At 37.8% G+C, this 13,460-nt stretch overlaps 1 protein-coding gene and 1 long non-coding RNA gene across 4 annotated transcripts in view; one reads left to right on the top strand and one right to left on the bottom strand.

Moving 5' to 3' along the window:
• Positions 1-13,460, top strand: part of LOC105492523 (dipeptidyl peptidase like 10) — a 1,403,881-nt gene that overhangs the window by 619,232 nt on the left and 771,189 nt on the right. The window lies entirely within an intron of this gene.
• Positions 1-13,460, bottom strand: part of LOC139357075 (uncharacterized) — a 60,207-nt gene that overhangs the window by 22,133 nt on the left and 24,614 nt on the right. Inside the window, exon 4 of one of the 2 annotated variants that reach the window (XR_011609691.1) lies at positions 3,237-3,341. The exons of the other annotated variant lie outside the window; for it this stretch is intronic. This is a non-coding gene — a long non-coding RNA (uncharacterized lncRNA). Of the gene's footprint in view, positions 1-3,236; positions 3,342-13,460 lie in introns of those variants that run through there. 2 annotated transcript variants of the gene reach the window in all.

The following is a 13,460-nucleotide window of genomic DNA, read 5'->3' as shown; positions in this document are numbered from 1 at the left end:
ACCAGAAATGAATGGCTTGAAAGAATGAGAACAGCAAAGAAGAATTGTCCAGTTGTGCAAATGAGAGAATTTCAGCCCACAGTTGAGATAATGATAGCAGATCTGGAAAAGACAGGGACGATAGAGGAGACTGTAAAGAAGAGAGACACTGTAGAATTCAGCAATAGGTTGAAGAAAAGACAGAAGTGAGTCACAGATTGGAAATGGAATAAATGCACACTGATACCTTCCTTCCCCACTGTTTTTTTAAAAAGCACATATATCACCTGATGGTTATCTGAACGAGAGCCCGACTGAAGAGGCTGACAATCAGACTAAGCCAAGCAGACAAGTAAAATAGCTATAGGGAACAGTCCTAGAAACAGGTTTTACAATTTAGCATGGATATGTCTTTTTTCTTAAAAGAAACAATCTTGGCTTATATTTTATTCATAAAAGCTACTCTTTACTCTTTTGCCTTGAGTGATTTTGGCTATGTGTAGATGTGAGTATAGCAGCTTTAAATTCACCTGTGCCCTTGAAAGAGCATCCTGTAGTACATTCAACATTGTTGCACTGACTGCTGCTATTCTACCTTCTTTGTGAGCCAATTATGAATCTGTCTTCAGAAAATTGTGCTCTAGTGCTATTACTGAATTAACACTTCGCTTAAGTGTGTTAATTCACAGACACCCACATGTGTGCCTGTATACAACCTCAGAGAAAATGTGCAAATAAGTTAAGAGTAGCAAAAAGGAATGCTTTTTATGAAAAGCTTTTAAAGTGTCTAAATTTTTCTACTTATCCTGTTAAGAGAGAAGGGTGCAGGGATTTATTAATATTGAATTAAATGATGCATATTAAATAGAAAATATATATATATATATATTTTTTTTTGACACGGAGTCTCACTCTGTCACCCAGGCTGGAGTGCAATGGCGCGATCTCAGCTCACTGCAACCTCCATCTCCTGGGTTCGGGCAATTCTCCTACCTCAGCCTCCCGAATAGCTGGGTTTACAGGTGCCCACCACCATACCCAGCTAACTTTTGCATTTTTAGTAGAGATGGGGTTTTACCATGTTGGCCAGGCTGGTCTCGAACTCCTAACCTCAGGGGATCCCCCTGCTTCAGCCTCCCAACGTGCTGGGACTACAGGCTTGAGCCACCGCTCCCAGCCAGATTATATTTTCTTTAAGATAGAAATAGTAAGCATAATCTTCCTGATCTTCCTGATTTTGTCTCCCATATTAAAGAACATTTATTGTCTGTCTAAAATTTACTGTTCATGTATACATGGAGTATAAAGACATAAGGATACATTCCCAAGAAAACTTTAACTTGTATTTTCAAGTCCTATCTTTACATCGGAACACCCTGTAGAGCTTAAGAAGTTCTAAAACCTGAATGCCACCTTGAGAAGTTATGATTTTAAAATCCCCACTGGTCAATTGCATGCATAGCCAAAGTGGAGGATCCCTGTCCTAGGGCCTGCCTGTCACTGGGCACAGTGGGTAGTGGCAGGGCACAGTGGAGGTGGGTGTGTGGTGGAAATCACTTCCGAACTTACCTAGCTATAAGATGGGCTGTTAGAGGGCAGTTCCTTCTAAACTTTAAATATGAAATCAACTATTCAGTTTATGATTCTGTTGCTGCATAACCCTGACCTTGAAGTTATCTGGGTCACCTTTGCTTTAAGAAAACAGCCTGTCTAGAAGAGCAGGGATTTTGTAACCAGAGATTTGAACTGAAGTCTTGACTCTGGCCATTTACTACTGAGATACTTATGTAAATTATTGAATCTCTTGTAACATCTGTTTCCTCACTCTGTAAAGTAGAGTGATTAAAAATATACTCAACAGTTCCAAGGTTCTTCAAGTTCAATGAAAGATAATCTGTGTAGGATGTAACACACAGGAAGTGTTCAGTGTGCGTTAATTTCTTTCTCCTGTACTGAATGGTAGCCTTTTTATACTCATTTGTGCTCCTTAAAAAATAGGCAAAGTCAAGGGAAAGTGATTAAAATCATGCGAGCCTGTTCTCTATTTGGCAGTATCTCTGTAAAGAGAGAGAAGATTGGCTCTTTTAATTTTTAAGACAGGAAAATGATGTTTTGATTTTGTTTGGACAGAGTCTTGCTCTATTGTCCAGGCTAGAGTGCAGTGGTGCAATCATAGCTCAGTATAACCTTGAACTCCTGGATTCAAAAGATCCTCCTGCCTTAGCTTCCCTAGTGGCTGGGACTACAGGCACACGATACCATACCCAGATAACTTTTTAAATATTTTTCTGCCAAATTAAGGAATCTTCCCAGGCTGGTCTCCAACTCTTGACCTCGAGCAATCCTCCTGTCTCAACCTCCCAAAGTGCTGGGACTACAGGTGTAACTGCCACAAATGGCAGGGAAATGATTTTTTAAAACACACATAGCAGAATGTTTTTGTCTTAACACGTAATGCCCAACTTAAAATAGTTACCTTTGAGAGCTAAGAGATTATTCCAAAGATGCTGCACTGAAAAAAACAATTCATAGCCAAGCATATGAAATTGTCTTCCAGAATTTAGGATACATGAAGCAGGATGGAAATATAATGCGATTGCAACATCCCAGGGATACAAACCTGGGACAAACCAGCAAGTTTCCTGACTTTATAGAATTTACCTTTTAGAGGAAGACAGATGTTGTTCAAGTACTCCTACAGAAAACTAGGACATGTAAAATAACTAAGGATGGGAGGGGAGCAAATGTAGAATATGGTAAACCATTTCCAAGGTAATGAGGTTTGTCCAGGGAGAGAGATGATGACACCTGGGACTAGGGTGCGGTGCTGGAGTCAACTTATGTAAATCATTTAGAAGGGAGAGTCAGCAGGATTTGGATATAGTGGGGATTTCTGCCTGTATTATTTTAGAGGTGAAATCAGTAGGACTTGAAAGAGGAGCTTATATGTGATATATCTGACCTGAGCAACCAGATGAACCATGCTGCTAGTCAATAAAATTGGGAGGACTAAATAAATCTCTCATTTGAGGTGGGAGATCACATTTTGAATACATTGAGTTTGAGATGCCTTTGGACCATCCAAGATGAAATGTTGGATAAGCAGTAGGAGAGATGCCTTGGTCCCACAGACAAGACAGTGAGAAGCAGATATACATGGGTCTTGGTATAAATCATATGATGAGCAGTGAAGCCATGAGTGTGCGAGGTCATATTCAGAGAAAGCTCAGAGTGAGAAGAATCACATTGGTGTTTGCATAAAATAGCATGATCTAATCCACAAATTCTCCTTCTTAGAAGTTGTTTAGTAGTGAAAGCAAAGCTGCTCTTCAATAAATGTCTCTTGCATATACTCAGCCATCCTAGAAGAGAAGCCAAAAGATACAATCAGTGTGTAAAGATACAGTCAGTGTGTAAAGATAGGTATAGATAGGCGTAGATATCTAGGTATAGGTATTTAGAATGTTTAGAATGATCAAGAGGAAGTCCCAGATGAAATATGTTGGAGGTTGTCTGGCCATTTCAGTTTCAAACCCAGTATGAATCCTGAGATTTTTATGCCCTATAGAAATAGTTACTCATTAAGATTCTATCAAAATAGTCTCCTTGAAAAAATAATTTTCGTGTTTGTCAGCTGCAGTGTGTAATCTAAAATTTAATTAGAGATTTTAAATATCTCTTGAATCTCTGAGAGCAGTTTTCAAGACATTTGAGGCTTATTTGTTCAGCCCATTTTACTGCAAGAAAGAGTGAGACAGCAACGGTGAACTTTTTTTTTTTTTTTTAATGTTAGGCAACTCCTTTTATTCCATAATGAGAAAACACTTGCTTTTTAATTAAAATTCTATTTCTGTATACCTTTCTTCAAGTTGTTGAATCCTAACTATTCAGGGGCAGTGAGTCAATTTAAAACTCACAACAAGTGAAACTTCTTAAATTTAATTGTACCCTTCAGGTTCAAAAGTGCTTTGGTAATTCGGGTTCCAAACAGATGCAGGAAGCAATTAAGGGAGGGTGCTATTGTGAATCATGCGTTACAGTCAGAATCGAAAGACGATGGTTTTTCCTTCACCCTGTCCTACACACAGGACATGTTTATGAGCTGAACTTGGTGGAAGCAGAGACATATCTTAACCTCTCAGTCTCCATATCTAACTTACAAAGATTTGGTACGTTTTGTTGTTTCTGTTGTTGTTGAAGTTTTAAAGTTTATGGTGAAATATATGTCAGACATTCAGGTAAGAATAAAATGTAAAAATATTATAATAACAGGTTTCATTAAGGTGACATTAGGAAATAATTACTTCAGTTTATTTTTTAAGGAATTAAATGCTACGAATACAACTGAGATCCTTTTTCTACCTTTCTCCTATATTATTTCCTTCCCTCCTCCTCCACTAGACATACAATTAGGAGTTCAGTGCACATAAAAGGATTTTATTTTAGACTGAAGGTCTCCTGGATCCTTATCTGTGATTACAGAGAAAGGGATCAGAGAGTGTGCTAAATCTATAGGTGCTGGCCTTGTATATGTCAAAAGGATAATAATTTCCATAAATGTATTCTGTTTTTTTATTACATAATTGTGTGTTAAGTATATGTAATTTCTTTGCATTATGTGTTACCTTTATCCAAATAGTACTACGTGTACACTACACTACATGTAACATTGTACCTCTTGCTTTTACTCAATATTTTTTTGAGTTTTCTCTATGTTGGTAAAGGTTACTAATTATTCCAAGTGCTACATCATATTATTCCATTTACAAATGTACCATGATATAGTCTCTCATATTCCTGCTGATGGATGTTAGATTGTTTATAATGTTGAATTGTTCATTGTAAATAATGAAGTAATGAGCATTATTGCTCTTGAACATGCCTTGTATTCCTATGTGAGAGTTTTATAAACAGCATATTTCTTTCTTGCTGCAGATTAAAATTGTTCACTTTTGCTATCACACTGCTACATTGTTTTCTAAAGTGGTTGTAGAAATTTATACTCCCAATAGCAGTGTCTGAGAGTCTTATTTTTCCATATTTTTGCAGATATCTAGTTTTTCCTTTTCTGTATGAGTGCTTGAATTTATCTCAGACTTTCACAGCTAAATCTTTGGGAACACCACCACTGTCACTACCAACATCTCCACAAATGTCACCATCTCCCTGATTCTTTTCATGTAAGCATTGTACACAGGTGCAATGGAATGGGCCAAATACTATTTGTAATCATGGCAGCTGTCATCTAATATATAACTGTATATTATCAAAATAACATGAGTAAAATCTTTATCTTATTCATTCATTATATGTTATTTAAATGTTGGCACAAAGAATAATCATAATTCTGATTTAATAATTAAAAGGATAAAAGAATTATATAATTTTTTATGAGAACACACCAGATTCACCATGAACTTCAAAGAGGGACACATAAAATTCTGCCCTTGTGTGGATCAAATATATGACATCTAACCTCACCAGTAAACTGGAAAATTAGACAACATAGCAAATAATTATTTAGCTTCTTCCATCCCCTCTTTGACATTCCCTAATTTCACGTAATTGTAGAATTAAAAGGAATACAGTAACAACCTTGCCTGAGTTTCTTATTTAAAATTTAGGAGAATATTCTCAAATTATGAATCCTAGAGAGGTGAAATGCCTTGATAAAGTCACATAACAACAAGAGCCTTTCACCTTTAACTTCTTTTACCTGATTTTTGGCAGCCTAGGACCCTGCAGGGCAGTGTTCTGCCAAAACACGTGGGCCTGTTGCCCTCAAGAACAGCCCAAGCAATCAAGATCTCCCTGACCCACTTGTTTACTCAAACATCTCACCTCCTTTTTCTGTAGTATTTCAGGACTTTCCTCCTTGCTAACCAATCTAATAAACTAATGAACGCAGCACTGGCAGAGGTTTAATGTTCTATTCATTCTCAACAATATTGCCCAAGAGGGAAATTTTTCAGCCACTTTCTATTGAAGCCTCTCAAAATATTACTCTATAACTATCAACCTAATCTTCTCAAATGTAGGCAGAAAAACAAAAATCACTTCAGTCTTTTCTATTTTAATTTGCTAAGGTACACTAAAGAAAACTTCTCTACCATCATCTACCTCATAAAGGCCTGAGACAATCACACTCACCATTTAAATTCAGACATAAGCATGGCACACTAATGAAACTAAGGCAAATATGAAGGTAACAGTTTGTTTTTAATGACTATTGAATATTGTTAAATTAAAATGAAACATTTAAGAAAATATATGTGACGTTCAAATGCACACCAAATGATTTCATTTCACACTAGTCATTATTAAATTAACTCCGTATTACATGAAAATGTTAAATATTACTGAAATAAGCAATAAAAGAAAATTATACTGTAACCTCACAAACACATCATGGTTGGAAATTTGTTATTCAAAAAAGATTAAGGCAAATATTGTAAAACTGTTTTAAAGTCAATTATTTTTAAAAATAATTAAGAGAAAATATCATCACATCAGTGGATCCATTATGTGTTTTAAATTAATCAACTGATGAAACCCACTAAAATGTAGGCAGGCATAAACAATGGCTGCTCGTATAATGCAGTAAAGATTATTTAAGTAGTATGCTAAAATCTAAACAACATGTAGGGTCTATAAAGGATAACTTTTACATTACATTTCAAAATTAAAAGTCGAAAGAATAAACTGAAGAAATTTCTAACGTAATCAATTCTGAGTTTGCAATATATACACGGGATTGGTCACCTGATATCAATATGCAAGTTGTTTCAAAGTGCAGACTTGATTTTTAAAAGTTTCTTTGGTCTCTATATTCATTTCTATTATTTCCACACATTCTTTCAAATTAAAGACATATTTAAGTATCACAGATAAATTACTCAAGTTATCAGTTAAATTGCTCAAAGAGTAACACCATAATTACTATACAATAATATTTTCATTATTTTGACCTCTCTATAGTCATGCTGAAGAGATATTTATAGGTTCTTGATTAATGGACAATTTTGATTTAGATTAATTCTATGATAAACTTAAGGTTACCAAGTATTATTTTTTCTTCAACCAATAATTTAACATTCACACACAGACACATACACTTGAGTACACACTTGAGTGCCCACTGTACGCCATGCTGGGACACAGAAATAAGAAATTCTTGGTGGGGTGCGGTGGCTCACACCTGTAATCCCAGCACTTTGGGAGGCCTAGGCGGGTGGATCACGAGGTCAGGAGATTGAGACCATTCTGGCTAACGCAGTGAAAACCTGTCTCTACTAAAAATACAAAAAACTAGCCGGGCATGGTGGCGGGCGCCTATAGTCCCAGCTACTCGGGAGGCTGAGGCAGGAGAATGGTGTGAACCCGGGAGGCGGAGCTTGCAGTGAGCTGAGATCCAGCCACTGCACTCCAGCCTGGGCGACAGAGCGAGACCCCGTCTCAAAAAAAAAAAAAAAAAAAAAAAAAAAAAAAAAAAAAAAGAAATCCTCAAGAAAATCAGAGATTAATGTGGATGACAGACAAACTAGGACACATTGTTGCCTGCTATTCATGGGGACATTAGCAGAACACTCTGGGAGGCCCAGAGGAGCAGCCTATATTGGATTTGGGGTGGTATCACTGTCTCGGGTTTCTCGGGGGAGTGTTGTGTGGATTGAGTCTGGAGAGACTAGTATTTGCCAGGTAGACAAATTGGTGCATACTGGGGTTGGAAAAGCAGCCCATGGGACCACAGGAAAAGCAACAGCAGCTGGTGCACTGCACTCTGGAGACCACACTACCCAAGGTCAGTGATGAGATGAGCTTGATGAAGTGAGCCAGAAGTGGTTAGAGAGGAAGGATCAGTACTAAATCACAAAGGCCTCACATGGTGGTGGGTGACTGCAGCTTGATGAACAGATAGGGAAGTTTGCAAAAAAATGTCAACAGAGAAATGGCATTATCAGATAGATTTTCCAGAAATCTCCAGAAATCTCCTACTAGTTGCCTCATTGATGTTGAATATTTCCTATAATTGGAAGCATTAAGTGCACATAAGGAAATGCTTTCTGATAATGGCCCAGGTCTTTACCTGGGACTGACCATAGAAGGAAGGGTCAGAGCCTATGCTATATTTATGGTAAACCGTCCTGTATATCCTTTTTTTTTTTTTTTTTTTTTTTTTAGATGGAGTCTTGCTCTTGTAGCCAAGCCTGGAGTGCAATGGCTCAATCTTGGCTCACTGTAACTTCCACCTCCCAGATTCAAGTGATTCTCCTGGCTCAGCCTCCCAAGTAGTTGGGATTACAGGCACCCACCACCAAGTTTGGCTAATTTCTGTGTTTTTAGTAGATACCGGGTTTCACTACATTGGCCAGGCTGATCTAGAACTCCTGACCTTAAGTGATGAGCCCACCTCAGCCTCCCAAAGTCCTGAGATGACAGGCATGACCCACCATGCCCGGCCGCCCTGTGTATCTTAAACTACAACAATAAAGTGAAGGCTGTAAGTTTTCTTTTGTTTGTTTGTTATTTCTTCCTAGTAAGCTTGGGCACAAACTAAAATGGCTCCCGAATACAGCTCATGAAATTAACTCAAGTTAGAGGTCTGCAAATGATGGCCCCTGGACTATACCTAACCCACTATCTTATTCTGTAAATAGAGTTTTGTTGGAATAAACCCAGCCACATTAAAACCAAAGCTTATTCTTTTTTTTTTTTTTTTTTTTTTTTTTTTGAGAAGGAGTCTCGCTCTGTCCCCCAGGCTGGAGTGCAGTGGCCGGATCTCAGCTCACTGCAAGCTCCGCCTCCCAGGTTTACGCCATTCTCCTGCCTCAGCCTCCCCAGTAGCTGGGACTACAGGCTCCCGCCACCTCTCCCGGCTAGTTTTTTGTATTTTTTAGTAGAGACGGGGTTTCACCGGGTTAGCCAGGATGGTCTCGATCTCCTGACCTCGTGATCCGCCCGTCTCGGCCTCCCAAAGTGCTGGGATTACCAAAGCTTATTCTTTTATGAATTGTCTCTGGTTGATTTTGTACAGCAGCAGAAAATCACAAAAGATACCATAAGGTTTGCAAAGAAGAAAATACAATCTCGCTCCATAAGGATAAAGCTCGCCAACCCTTCATTTAAGAGATCACTCAGGGCAGAACATGTATTTTTCCCACCTATTTCCATCTTTTTTGCTCTTTATTCTTTCTTACACCTTAGATGCACCTGGGATCATTTTCTCTGTGTCTAAAGTGCATCTTTTAGAATGCCATCAGTGAAAGTTGCCATAAAGACCCCTCTCAACAGTGTTGGCCTGAAAAAGTCCGTTTTTATCAACATTCCTGAAATGTTCTCTAGATTATACTCACTCTCATTTAGTGCATTAAAGAGATTCCACTATTTACTGTCTGACTTTGTTGCTGTTGAGAAGTTAACTATCAGTCAAATTCTTGATCCTTTGAAGGTGATACTCTGTTGCTGTTCACCTGTGGCCTTTCTTACGATTTTTTTTTCTCAGTCCTTTTTTTCCCCCAGCAGTTTCAATGTAACATATTGAGTTGCAGATTTCTTTTTAATTATCTCGCATGGGATTTGTGAGCTTCTTGAATCTGCAGATTACTGTCTTTCAGATCTAGAAAATTGTCAATCACAATCTTTTCAGATATCTCAGCTGTCCTACGGTCTCTCCTCTCCATCTGGGACTCAGATTACATTTCCTAAATCTTGTTTTGGTGTCATTCATGGTTATTAATCTCTCTCATGTATAGTCCATCCTGGGTCTTTTAAAATTAAACTCAACATAATTGTGTGTGATCAATCTTCACAGATACAAACCCTGTCTTTAGCTGTCTTCAGTTTGTTGTTAAGTCTGCTCACGGAGATTTTAGTTTCTGTTATATATTTTTCCAGAAGATTTTTTAAACCTTCTATGTCCCTTTATATGGTTCCCTGTCCTCTGCAGATATCTTTTAGTTGGCCCTTCATTTACTTTAACCTTTCAGCACAGTAGTTTTATAATCACTATCTAATTACTTATTAATAAATATATTTTGTCTTTACCTTTTGCTGTGGTTCTGGTTTCCATTTCTGTCCTTTTCTACTTGTTCTCATAGTCTAGCACCTTGTTGTCATTTTTGACATGATAAACATTCTTTTTGAAAAAAGAAATTTAGAATTAATTGACAAACATTTTTCAAACAGAATGTTCATTGCTGTATCAAGTTCAATACTTGGTACAGACAACACATGACTGATTCTACCAAGACTCTGCCACTTTCATTCACCCTTAGCCTGAGGGTAAACTCTTTAGGGTCTCAGCTTATCAAGAAGGAGTCTTATTAGACTTCCAATTTTAGGTGAATTCTGCATTAGATTTTGATTCCATTCCCAGAAGGCTTCTGCTAGGAAATCAAATACCTTCAGGGAAAAATCCGTTTTTGTACCAGGATAAATTTCCAAGTTTTCATTATTCCTTCTTTTTAGGCCTGAAAATGTCTTATTGTCTTGTGGTCTGTGCGATGCTTTTAAGAAATTATTTTGTAATATTTTAATCGCTTTTTTAGTTGTTTTCAACAGGCCGGAATGTCCCTGTAAGCTGACCCTCCCATTACTATAAACAGTACGCCTTCTGAACATGCATTTTAACAGTAAGAATATTAGGTTAAGTAAGGTCTTAAATAAAAACCTTCCTGCTAAGGTCATTGCTTCCTCTGCTGCCTTTGTGAGCCAAGGGGAGGTTTCTCACTCTTTATAGCTCCTATGGGCCTAAAGGAAGGCAGCCAGGCTTCATCCTCTTTTTGCGCCAACCTGGTACAAAGTCTGTGCTAAAATAGCCAGTTGAGGCCATTTTTGTCTACATGGAACTATGGTTACAGCAAGTAACCAGAATGCTAAAAACTCTTTGCTGGTAACAAGGTATCTTGCAAAAATGGCAACTTAGCAGCTTTTTGAAAAATGATGTGGAGTCTATTTCTTCATCCTTTGAATCTGGACTGCTTTGTATATTACTTGGTTAATACAATGCTACAGAAAGGATGTTGTATGTAATCTGAGCAGTCTCAAGAATTTTGAGGTATATCCACTCTTACTTTTGGAATGCTGAGAACTTCATATCTAATAAATTACTGAAGGATTTGAGGTCATATGGAAAGATGCCCTACCCATTCCAGCCAGTGAACCTACCAGCTGACTACAGATGCACGAGCAATCTCACTTTAGATAAATTGAGAGGAACCAGTGTGACCCAGACTAGAAGAATCACTCAGCGAAATTCACGCCAGATTGCCAACCTAGGAATTCGTGAACTAAATAACTGGTTATTGTTTTCAGCTACTAAATGTGGAAGAGGTTCGGTTTGCAGGAAAATTCAACACCTAGAGCTATATTACTTTATTTACATTGTTCTTCTTAAAATTAAATCTCTCAGTTATCAAATCAATGAGCATTTTTCAGTCCTCATCTAATGAGACTATTTTACAGTACCTGACAGTATTGATTATTCTTAAACAATCTATACTCTTTTAGGGTCTATGACACTGGATCTTCTTGCTTCCGCCAGAATTTCTGTACTATTCATTCTTCATTTCCCTTGTGGATTTTATTTCTTCTTGTTTTCCCTATAAGCATTAGGATTTGTTAGGTTTCCATCTTTTTCTTACTTTTCTATACACAAACTCTCCCTGTTGGATCTCCTCCACTTTTTTTTTTTCTCTTTCAATAACCAGTTTGTATAAAGATATAAATTATGTCTTTATGCAAAGCCTCTTCCTGCACTACAGTCCTGAATATATAATCTGACAGTTAGGTAATAGTCAGATATATGTCCCGAGGCCCTGCGCTTCAACATATCCCAAAGTATATAACTGCATTCTTCTCTGCCATCTGCTGGCTGGCTGGCTATTCCTCTCTTTCACACAGTATCACAACTAGTCACCCAGCAACCTTCTAGAGAAACCTGGCATAACACATGCCTCCCTCCTCATTATATTTGTGTCCACTCTGTTTCTCTCGCACTGCTCTAGTTTAGGCCTTCCTTCTCTCTCTTTTGAAACACTATAATCATTTCTTGACTACTATCCTTAGCTGTAGTTTGTTTCTCTAATATCTATTCTAAACTTAGCTGTCAAAAAGAGTTATTAAACAACAACTTTCAGAGCATTTGCTGCAGTGAATTTGGCAAATAATAAACACAGTTGCTACCACGATTTTTGTCTCTGCCTCTGAAAGTCATCACTAAGTGATTTCTGCAAGATTTTCATGGTAGCATCCAACTTTACACAGCCAGCCATTGCTATTGCATAGGAGATAGCTTTAAACCTGAAATCTGTTTGCCTTAGGATTGTCAAAGATTAACAAAGCTGGACAATAGTTAACATGGCAAGGATATAGTTTAATCAGTAATATACCACTGCAATAAGGAAGAGGATCTAGTTCTATCACAAACACCTCTTCTAATATCCAAGTTAGTTGTCTTCCAGGTGTTTTGTATAAAATATCTAGAGTGGGTTAGGTGCTATACCTTTGTGATTCTGTCAAACCTATATGACATCCTATCAATATGAGTATGAAACCTGTATGAATCCCTATCAATATACCAACTCACAATTTTGAGGTTTTCTGATGATTTTTCTATTTATTTTGCTTGGACTCTGTGAAGTCAAGTACTGTATGCTAAATATCTTTATATCCCCATCATTTAGCACAATACGTGACAATTAAAATCACTCGGTGGTTTTAAAATTTAACAACAGAAAAACATAATAATGCACTGACCACCTACAACTCGAATAGTGCTTGTGGACTCAACATTATCTGAAAATTATTCATTTAGCCAGAATTATGATTTCAAAATAACTAAGGACTATAGGCAACTCATTCTATTGTCTCAGGGAAATGTCCAAGGTGTCCTACTTTCGTGGACATGTGTTATCTGACAAAAGGTTGTCAAGTTCACTCTTCTTTCCACTTCTGCCTGGTACTATGATTGCAGTGCCTAAGCAGCTTGAATTTCCTAGGCAAGTGTGCACCATGCTGTAATAATTCAGAAGCTGTTTTTGTGTTCTTGAAACATATGGTGCTAGCTCAGATTTATCTTGGGAAAAGCTGGTCAGGAAGAGAAACTGCTGAAGAGCTGAAATCTCTCCCAGCAGCTAAGAAAACAACGGAGGGACACTGGCGTCCTTCCTCTGAGAGCTCAGGCTCACCACCAGTTTGTGGTCCATATGCTGAATCCAGAGTGCTGCTTCACGTCTAATAATGATTGCGTTAAGTTGTGTCAGGCTGATATTCCTCCAGAGGGCTCACAGTTTCAAGTATACCTAAAAGCACCTGTTAGGAAGCACAGTCTCAGAAAAATGCATTAGCATTTCTAAGGAAAGGGCTTATTTTTATTCTTCTTGGTTACAGAGTTGCAAGTTGGCTTGTTCAGATCAGTTTGACGCAACATTTCAGTCTGGGAAGAGCACGGAGCACCAAAGGTGGCAAGAGATGGCAATAGA

This window comes from Macaca nemestrina, chromosome 11, assembly GCF_043159975.1.
Source record: "Macaca nemestrina isolate mMacNem1 chromosome 11, mMacNem.hap1, whole genome shotgun sequence".
In the NCBI taxonomy this organism is placed as follows: Eukaryota; Metazoa; Chordata; class Mammalia; order Primates; family Cercopithecidae; genus Macaca; species Macaca nemestrina.
This window is presented reverse-complemented; position numbering and strand designations above follow the sequence as displayed.